Below are 10,838 nucleotides of genomic sequence, written 5' to 3'. Positions count from 1 at the left end.
GGAAGGTTTGCTCAGAAGCTGGAGACAAACCTTTGCTGTAAGTGGTCCTAACTATCACATACCAAACAGAGGGGAAGTACTCAAAATTAGGGTCCTGCACAAAACAAGCAGCTTAGTGGGCCTCTTTTCGTTTGATTGGTTGGGGTTTTCTGGGGGTAGGAATCAAGTTGCCCAGGATTTATGCTTTGCTGATGTGTGCGTTAGCTAGAGTCTCCTCTGGGGTGTAATCACAGTCAACTTCACAATTCGCTTGTCAAACTTGCAAAAATGCTTCCTTTTGTATGGAGGAGTAAACAGGTCAATATTCTGCCAAATTTTGCCCTTCCCCTGCCCTCACTGCTGACAATAACTACACACAGTAGCAGGTAAGGCTCAAGAGGTACTTGTCCAAGTTGAACTGACTTACCGCAAGTTAAGCAGAAAAACCAGCAAAAGCATCAGAGACTGGGACATTCTCTTGCTTCCAAGACAGGACAGATCATGCCTCTAGGAAAAGGGAGACAGGCAAGTGCTACTCCAACAATTAACTAATTAGCAAGCTAGTTCAGCAAATACCATCAACGTTTTGTGCACAGAGAAAAAAGACGTGTTTTTAATAGTTAAAATATCATAGAATCACAGAATGGTTTGGGTTGGAAGGCACCTTAAAGATCATCTAGTTCCAACCCCCCTGCCATGGGCAGAGACACCTGCCACCAAACCAGGTTGCTCAAAGCCCCATCTAACCTGGCCTTGAACACTTCAGGGATGGGGCATCCACAACTTCTCTGGGCAACCTGTTCCAGTGCCTCACCACCCTCATAGTTAAGAACGTCTTCCTTACATCTCATCTAAATCTACCCTCTTTCAGTTTAAAGCCATTACCCCATGTCCTGTCACTACATGCACTTGTAAAGAGCCCCTCTCCAGCTTGCTTGTAGAGCCCCTGCAGGTACTGGAAGGCTGCTATAAGGTCTCCCCGGCGCCTTCTCTTCTCCAGGCTGAACAACCCCAACTCTCTCAGCCTGTCTTCATAGGAGAGGTGCTCCAGCCCTCTGATCATCTTCGTGGCCCTCCTCTGGACTCCCTCCAACAGGCCCATGTCCTTCTTCAGTTGGAGGCCCCAGAGCTGGACACAGTACTTCAGGTGGGGTCTCCCGAGAGCGGAGCAGAGGGGGAGAATCACCTCCCTCGACTGCTGGTCACGCTTCTTTTGATGTGGCCCAGGAGACGGTTGGCTTTCTGGGCTGCGAGTGCACGTTGCCGGGTCACCTTGAGTTTCTCATCAACCCAAGCCCTTCTCCTCAGGGCTGCTCTCAATCCATTCTCCACCCAGCCTGTAGTTGTGCTTGGGATTGCCCCACATCAATGGAAGCTACTGGCTGGTTACAGCCGTGAGCTTCATACAGCCTCACATACTTAGGGGTTTATCAGAATTAGTAGTTTCGGGTTCTTTCATCTCCTCCAAACACTTGGGAAAGCCATTTTTTCACCAAAGTCTTTGGCAATTTTCTCCTAAGAATAAAAGCAACCACTGGCAACGACCAACAAGTAATCCAAGATTTGAGCAAGATTAAGCCAGCCATTTTCTGGCTACACAGACAAAATTCTGGAGCTGGGCTGCACTTGGTTCTTTCTCTCCACAAGCAACGGTGCACGCTTTTGCTAACACATACTTGTCATAAATAACGCAGTCTCCTGACCAAAGGCCCCAAGCGCTCTCACACCTATAATATTAGGAAAACTGGCCAAAGACCACAGACTCGCAGATTTACGTTTCAACTCCACCAATGGCAGAAAAGGAATAAACCATCCTCTCCTCTATGATATAGTCATCACACCAATACCGCAAGGTAAAAGAAAGACCCTCACGCCCACCCCAAATCAAATCAAGAAGCACTCATGCTTTTAGGCTCTAGGCTTAAGCAATGGCATAAGAAAAACCAGAACAGGTGGAGGGAAAAAAAATGGGCCAGGGAGCAGCACAAAGGGTCAGAGAGAGTCAGAGATGAACAGGAAGGAGGACAGGCACCGTGAGATACAGAATGAAACAAACCAGTGACAGTCAGCAAGACAAAGGGATAGAGACAGAAAGAGAAGGAAAGAGAGAGCTAGGAAGGCACGGACACAGAGTGGCACATACAGGAGCAGAGAGGAAGAGAACACCAGGGAACAGGCCAGAGCACTTGTGGGGAAAAGAGAGAGAGATGCAAATCACAACAAAGAGATGGAAAAGGAAAAAACAGCGATGGGTGCAGGACAGAGACAAGGGGATGGGAAAAAACAAAGAGGGAGAGGGAGCAGGACGCAAGAATAGGGAGAAGAGGAGACAACTAGGGAAGCAAAAAATTTGTTGCAGCGTGGGAAAGAGAAGGGGCCAGGGGAGAGGCAGGGGTGCACAAGAGGGGAGACAGGGTCCCAAGGGCCCAGGACTCACCACAGCTCTTGCTCTCAGCGCTGCCAGAAGAATTTGCCAGTTCAGGCACTTCTTTCTCTTCCCTCCTCCTCCCTTCCTCTTCTGTCACTCCGGTTGCTTGGCTGTCCTCCACCTAAGAAAATACATGAGTGTCCTACAGCTCTTATAAGACGAGGCTTCCTAGACACATAGCCTCGCTCGCTCACGCACTACGCGGCCATACCTCGCTTTGGGTTATGCATACAGACCTCTGCGGTGCACGCTGGAGGCCTGGCATGCTGCAGACTACGAGGAGGGATCTTCCTCACCCAGAGAGGCAGGCTCTCTCTTGCCTGCAGTGGGAGGCAGCTGCCGGCCGGCCTTCCATTTCTTCTTCTTTACCCTTCTCTGGCCTCTCCAGCTTCAGCAGCTCCTGTCCACAGCCAGCAAGCACTCCGCCCGTCCCTTTTCGCCCCACACCGCGAGGAGAGCCAGGCCAGGCACAGACAACCCACGCAAGCCTGAGGCGGGTGCCATCACCAGCAGCCCCAGGGGAGGAAGGGACAACCGTGTCCTCAGTGCAGCCTCTGGGAGAGAGAAAGAAGCAGCAGCAGCCACCGTTATTACCGCAGATCGCCCCTGGCTGAAGCCTCTCCTTCTGCAGGGGCTTCTGGAGAACGCCGCCCCTTCCCCGCACCACTGCTAACGGCACCCACATTAAGGGATAGTCCAGCGCATTCAAGGGCCAGCTCACTGCCTTCCCAACAGGGCTTGGGGGCAGCCTGGGGCTACGGGACAGGCTTCAGGGGAGGTGCTGGAAGCTTGGAAGCTGACCATCCCGCCACCCCCAAGCAGCCAGGAGACAGCCCCGCACCCACCAAAGGGGCTCGCTCACCTCACCAGTGGCCCCGGCCCTCATTCGCCACTGGGGCCTGCGACCAGAGCACCGCCACGCTGCTCCCAGGCACAGCGCATGCACTGCCACCGAGAGCACGCCAGAGGGTCCACGGCCCCATACAGCGGCGAGCACGGTATAGCGCACTAGCGCAGCAGTCCCGACTGTTAATTTAATTTTTGTCACACTGTTACCCCACAAGCGTGAGGTCGCTTCCCAGCGGGCGAGACACCAATATACACCCAGGGCAGAGGTATTTTTATTTCATGTCTGTGCAGAGATGGGTGCTAGGTGGTAGCTCCACAAAGCTAGCACAGAGTTCGGTCATACAAGTACAGTATTTAGACAGTCTAGCTATGCATAAGTAATCACACAAAGCAGTTTTCTATCGGTTTACATTTCTCTTATTTCAACTTCAAGCTACAGAGCTACTTTAACATGCTGCGCATGCTGAGCGGTGAGGATTGCTGACGCAATGAGGTCCTCGGGAGGGATCTGAACAGAGTACAGATGTCCTCAGGGGACCGGGGACCGAACAGAGGCATCCGACATGGCGGAGGGAAGGCAAGAGTGCTCTGAGGGAAAATGAAAACCTGAGGAAGCGTTGTCTCTGAATAAGAAAGATACAAAGCCCGCTGCAGAATTTCATTTAAGTCTTCATTTAAGCACATACCTCCTAAGCATCACTCTAATGCTTCTTCATCAAGAACATACAGTATCGCAAAACAAGCCTAGCCAATTACAACAACAACACAGTTCTCAAATACAACCAAATCCTGACTTCCATCAGGCCCCTAGCCCATCGGTCCGCTTGTGTAGAGCTGTCAGTGAGCCTACTCACACAAGTACTCTGAGGAGGGAAGTCAACAGCCCACCGATGCAAGGAGACGTCTGCCAGGGACCACACTGAATTTAGAAGAGGCCAGGTGCCTTGCTTCAAGAACTTAATTTCTGAAGCAAAATCCAATGACAATCCCTCAGATGGTGCCCAAGAAGTCATCACCTCAGTGATCCTCCCGTTGGCTACTATTTTTATTGGATAAACAGACCTTTATCCTCGGGTCTAACAAGTTGAGAAGCGATCAGCAGTGATTCATGGTTTCAAGGCAAGGGGCCCTCCCAGCCAGGCTGGCTCTTGCTAGCATTCCTTTGGCAGCAGTACTGTAGACGCTTTCAACTAGGTGAAAGACAGAGAGCGCAAAGCTTTAACCCAAACAAAACCCCTCCTGAACATATTCCCCCCACCACCTGTCATTAAAATAGTTGACACAGCTGCTATGTAACTGTCCATGCAGTCAGTTACACTGCCTATGGGTGGCTTGAGACACAAGGTCTCTGAACAACTACTTTTCTCCCTGCACCTTTGACCTATCGGCACTTTTTGTCGCTCCAACAACTCCCTGTCAAATCCTCCTGTGAAGGTACAATATCAACACCTTGGGGAGAGCACAGGGCCCGTAGCAGGTACAGTTGGGAACGTATTGTAGAAGTGACAGGGGAATAGCAAGAGAGACAGAAGACAAGGCAAAACTAACCCTGGCTCAAGAAAACAATAGAATAGCCTCCATTGAGGATATCTCCTGTGTTCAAAAACTCTCAGCCCTCTCTCATCAGTGGAGTCCTTGCCCTCAGCCAAAGGGCACACAAAGAAAAACCCTACCAAAGTCTTTGTTGACTGGGAACCAGAGAACACCACCACTTGATACACAAGCTGTTAAGCACCAGCTCAGGAGCAGCTGTTTAGCTCACCAATGAGCCCTCCAAAGAGAGAGTGCTGCAGCCAGCCTCCTCTTCCCCACCACCCCACCCCATCACTGCCAGGCCCACCTAAACCATTCACTGGAGGAGCCACAGCTGGGCACCGAGCTGGAGAAAGGTTGGGAAAGAGTTCTCTTTCCCAACCTTTCTCCACCTCTAGACTTCTCAGGAGGATGCCCCTGCCCACAGGAGCTGGCAGAATTCAACTACAGAGAGGGCAGGGAGGGGGAAGTGGGGAAGGTTTGCTCAGAAGCTGGAGACAAACCTTTGCTGTAAGTGGTCCTAACTATCACATACCAAACAGAGGGGGGAAGTACTCAAAATTAGGGTCCTGCACAAAACAAGCAGCTTAGTGGGGGTTTTTTGTTTGATTGGTTGGGGTTTTTGGGGTGTAGGAATCAAGTTGCCCAGGATTTATGCTTTGCTGATGTGTGCGTTAGCTAGAGTCTCCTCTGGGGTGTAATCACAGTCAACTTCACAATTCGCTTGTCAAACTTGCAAAAATGCTTCCTTTTGTATGGAGGAGTAAACAGGTCAATATTCTGCCAAATTTTGCCCTTCCCCTGCCCTCACTGCTGACAATAACTACACACAGTAGCAGGTAAGGCTCAAGAGGTACTTGTCCAAGTTGAACTGACTTACCGCAAGTTAAGCAGAAAAACCAGCAAAAGCATCAGAGACTGGGACATTCTCTTGCTTCCAAGACAGGACAGATCATGCCTCTAGGAAAAGGGAGACAGGCAAGTGCTACTCCAACAATTAACTAATTAGCAAGCTAGTTCAGCAAATACCATCAACGTTTTGTGCACAGAGAAAAGAGACGTGTTTTTTAATAGTTAAAATATCATAGAATCACAGAATGGTTTGGGTTGGAAGGCACCTTAAAGATCATCTAGTTCCAACCCCCCTGCCATGGGCAGAGACACCTGCCACCAAACCAGGTTGCTCAAAGCCCCAGCTAACCTGGCCTTGAACACTTCAGGGATGGGGCATCCACAACTTCTCTGGGCAACCTGTTCCAGTGCCTCACCACCCTCATAGTTAAGAACGTCTTCCTTACATCTCATCTAAATCTACCCTCTTTCAGTTTAAAGCCATTACCCCATGTCCTGTCACTACATGCACTTGTAAAGAGCCCCTCTCCAGCTTGCTTGTAGAGCCCCTGCAGGTACTGGAAGGCTGCTATAAGGTCTCCCCGGCGCCTTCTCTTCTCCAGGCTGAACAACCCCAACTCTCTCAGCCTGTCTTCATAGGAGAGGTGCTCCAGCCCTCTGATCATCTTCGTGGCCCTCCTCTGGACTCCCTCCAACAGGCCCATGTCCTTCTTCAGTTGGAGGCCCCAGAGCTGGACACAGTACTTCAGGTGGGGTCTCCCGAGAGCGGAGCAGAGGGGGAGAATCACCTCCCTCGACTGCTGGTCACGCTTCTTTTGATGTGGCCCAGGAGACGGTTGGCTTTCTGGGCTGCGAGTGCACGTTGCCGGGTCACCTTGAGTTTCTCATCAACCAACACCCCCAAGCCCTTCTCCTCAGGGCTGCTCTCAATCCATTCTCCACCCAGCCTGTAGTTGTGCTTGGGATTGCCCCACATCAATGGAAGCTACTGGCTGGTTACAGCCGTGAGCTTCATACAGCCTCACATACTTAGGGGTTTATCAGAATTAGTAGTTTCGGGTTCTTTCATCTCCTCCAAACACTTGGGAAAGCCATTTTTCACCAAAGTCTTTGGCAATTTTCTCCTAAGAATAAAAGCAACCACTGGCAACGACCAACAAGTAATCCAAGATTTGAGCAAGATTAAGCCAGCCATTTTCTGGCTACACAGACAAAATTCTGGAGCTGGGCTGCACTTGGTTCTTTCTCTCCACAAGCAACGGTGCACGCTTTTGCTAACACATACTTGTCATAAATAACGCAGTCTCCTGACCAAAGGCCCCAAGCGCTCTCACACCTATAATATTAGGAAAACTGGCCAAAGACCACAGACTCGCAGATTTACGTTTCAACTCCACCAATGGCAGAAAAAGGAATAAACCATCCTCTCCTCTATGATATAGTCATCACACCAATACCGCAAGGTAAAAAGAAAAGACCCTCACGCCCACCCCAAATCAAATCAAGAAGCACTCATGCTTTTAGGCTCTAGGCTTAAGCAATGGCATAAGAAAAACCAGAACAGGTGGAGGGGAAAAAAAAGGGCCAGGGAGCAGCACAAAGGGTCAGAGAGAGTCAGAGATGAACAGGAAGGAGGACAGGCACCGTGAGATACAGAATGAAACAAACCAGTGACAGTCAGCAAGACAAAGGGATAGAGACAGAAAGAGAAGGAAAGAGAGAGCTAGGAAGGCACGGACACAGAGTGGCACATACAGGAGCAGAGAGGAAGAGAACACCAGGGAACAGGCCAGAGCACTTGTGGGGAAAAGAGAGAGAGATGCAAATCACAACAAAGAGATGGAAAAGGAAAAAACAGCGATGGGTGCAGGACAGAGACAAGGGGATGGGAAAAAAACAAAGAGGGAGAGGGAGCAGGACGCAAGAATAGGGAGAAGAGGAGACATCTAGGGAAGCAAAAAAAAATTTGTTGCAGCGTGGGAAAGAGAAGGGGCCAGGGGAGAGGCAGGGGTGCACAAGAGGGGAGACAGGGTCCCAAGGGCCCAGGACTCACCACAGCTCTTGCTCTCAGCGCTGCCAGAAGAATTTGCCAGTTCAGGCACTTCTTTCTCTTCCCTCCTCCCTTCCTCTTCTGTCACTCCGGTTGCTTGGCTGTCCTCCACCTAAGAAAATACATGAGTGTCCTACAGCTCTTATAAGACGAGGCTTCCTAGACACATAGCCTCGCTCGCTCACGCACTACGCGGCCATACCTCGCTTTGGGTTATGCATACAGACCCTGCGGTGCACGCTGGAGGCCTGGCATGCTGCAGACTACGAGGAGGGATCTTCCTCACCCAGAGAGGCAGGCTCTCTCTTGCCTGCAGTGGGAGGCAGCTGCCGGCCGGCCTTCCATTTCTTCTTCTTTACCCTTCTCTGGCCTCTCCAGCTTCAGCAGCTCCTGTCCACAGCCAGCAAGCACTCCGCCCGTCCCTTTTCGCCCCCACACCGCGAGGAGAGCCAGGCCAGGCACAGACAACCCACGCAAGCCTGAGGCGGGTGCCATCACCAGCAGCCCCAGGGGAGGAAGGGACAACCGTGTCCTCAGTGCAGCCTCTGGGAGAGAGAAAGAAGCAGCAGCAGCCACCGTTATTACCGCAGATCGCCCCTGGCTGAAGCCTCTCCTTCTGCAGGGGCTTCTGGAGACGCCGCCCTTCCCCGCACCACTGCTAACGGCACCCACATTAAGGGATAGTCCAGCGCATTCAAGGGCCAGCTCACTGCCTTCCCAACAGGGCTTGGGGGCAGCCTGGGGCTACGGGACAGGCTTCAGGGGAGGTGCTGGAAGCTTGGAAGCTGACCATCCCGCCACCCCAAGCAGCCAGGAGACAGCCCCGCACCCACCAAAGGGGCTCGCTCACCTCACCAGTGGCCCCGGCCCTCATTCGCCACTGGGGCCTGCGACCAGAGCACCGCCACGCTGCTCCCAGGCACAGCGCATGCACTGCCACCGAGAGCACGCCAGAGGGTCCACGGCCCCATACAGCGGCGAGCACGGTATAGCGCACTAGCGCAGCAGTCCCGACTGTTAATTTAATTTTGTCACACTGTTACCCCACAAGCGTGAGGTCGCTTCCCAGCGGGCGAGACACCAATATACACCCAGGGCAGAGGTATTTTTATTTCATGTCTGTGCAGAGATGGGTGCTAGGTGGTAGCTCCACAAAGCTAGCACAGAGTTCGGTCATACAAGTACAGTATTTAGACAGTCTAGCTATGCATAAGTAATCACACAAAGCAGTTTTCTATCGGTTTACATTTCTCTTATTTCAACTTCCAAGCTACAGAGCTACTTTAACATGCTGCGCATGCTGAGCGGTGAGGATTGCTGACGCAATGAGGTCCTCGGGAGGGGATCTGAACAGAGTACAGATGTCCTCAGGGGACCGGGGACCGAACAGAGGCATCCGACATGGCGGAGGGAAGGCAAGAGTGCTCTGAGGGAAAATGAAAACCTGAGGAAGCGTTGTCTCTGAATAAGAAAGATACAAAGCCCGCTGCAGAATTTCATTTAAGTCTTCATTTAAGCACATACCTCCTAAGCATCACTCTAATGCTTCTTCATCAAGAACATACAGTATCGCAAAACAAGCCTAGCCAATTGCAACAACAACACAGTTCTCAAATACAACCAAATCCTGACTTCCATCAGGCCCCTAGCCCATCGGTCCGCTTGTGTAGAGCTGTCAGTGAGCCTACTCACACAAGTACTCTGAGGGGGGAAGTCAACAGCCCACCGATGCAAGGAGACGTCTGCCAGGGACCACACTGAATTTAGAAGAGGCCAGGTGCCTTGCTTCAAGAACTTAATTTCTGAAGCAAAATCCAATGACAATCCCTCAGATGGTGCCCAAGAAGTCATCACCTCAGTGATCCTCCCGTTGGCTACTATTTTTATTGGATAAACAGACCTTTATCCTCGGGTCTAACAAGTTGAGAAGCGATCAGCAGTGATTCATGGTTTCAAGGCAAGGGGCCCTCCCAGCCAGGCTGGCTCTTGCTAGCATTCCTTTGGCAGCAGTACTGTAGACGCTTTCAACTAGGTGAAAGACAGAGAGCGCAAAGCTTTAACCCAAACAAAACCCCTCCTGAACATATTCCCCCCACCCCCTGTCATTAAAATAGTTGACACAGCTGCTATGTAACTGTCCATGCAGTCAGTTACACTGCCTATGGGTGGCTTGAGACACAAGGTCTCTGAACAACTACTTTTCTCCCTGCACCTTTGACCTATCGGCACTTTTTGTCGCTCCAACAACTCCCTGTCAAATCCTCCTGTGAAGGTACAATATCAACACCTTGGGAGAGCACAGGGCCCGTAGCAGGTACAGTTGGGAACGTATTGTAGAAGTGACAGGGGAATAGCAAGAGAGACAGAAGACAAGGCAAAACTAACCCTGGCTCAAGAAAACAATAGAATAGCCTCCATTGAGGATATCTCCTGTGTTCAAAAACTCTCAGCCCCCTCTCATCAGTGGAGTCCTTGCCCTCAGCCAAAGGGCACACAAAGAAAAACCCTACCAAAGTCTTTGTTGACTGGGAACCAGAGAACACCACCACTTGATACACAAGCTGTTAAGCACCAGCTCAGGAGCAGCTGTTTAGCTCACCAATGAGCCCTCCAAAGAGAGAGTGCTGCAGCCAGCCTCCTCTTCCCCACCACCCCACCCCATCACTGCCAGGCCCACCTAAACCATTCACTGGAGGAGCCACAGCTGGGCACCGAGCTGGAGAAAGGTTGGGAAAGAGTTCTCTTTCCCAACCTTTCTCCAACTCTAGACTTCTCAGGAGGATGCCCCTGCCCACAGGAGCTGGCAGAATTCAACTACAGAGAGGGCAGGGAGGGGGAAGTGGGGAAGGTTTGCTCAGAAGCTGGAGACAAACCTTTGCTGTAAGTGGTCCTAACTATCACATACCAAACAGGGGGGAAGTACTCAAAATTAGGGTCCTGCACAAAACAAGCAGCTTAGTGGGGGTTTTTTTGTTTGATTGGTTGGGGTTTTTGGGGTAGGAATCAAGTTGCCCAGGATTTATGCTTTGCTGATGTGTGCGTTAGCTAGAGTCTCCTCTGGGGTGTAATCACAGTCAACTTCACAATTCGCTTGTCAAACTTGCAAAAATGCTTCCTTTTGTATGGAGGAGTAAACAGGTCAATATT

The sequence above is a fragment of the Ciconia boyciana genome, unplaced genomic scaffold (assembly GCF_034638445.1).
Source record: "Ciconia boyciana unplaced genomic scaffold, ASM3463844v1 HiC_scaffold_97, whole genome shotgun sequence".
Taxonomy (NCBI): Eukaryota; Metazoa; Chordata; class Aves; order Ciconiiformes; family Ciconiidae; genus Ciconia; species Ciconia boyciana.
The sequence above is the reverse complement of the archived record's forward strand: the minus strand, read 5'-3'. Positions refer to the sequence as shown.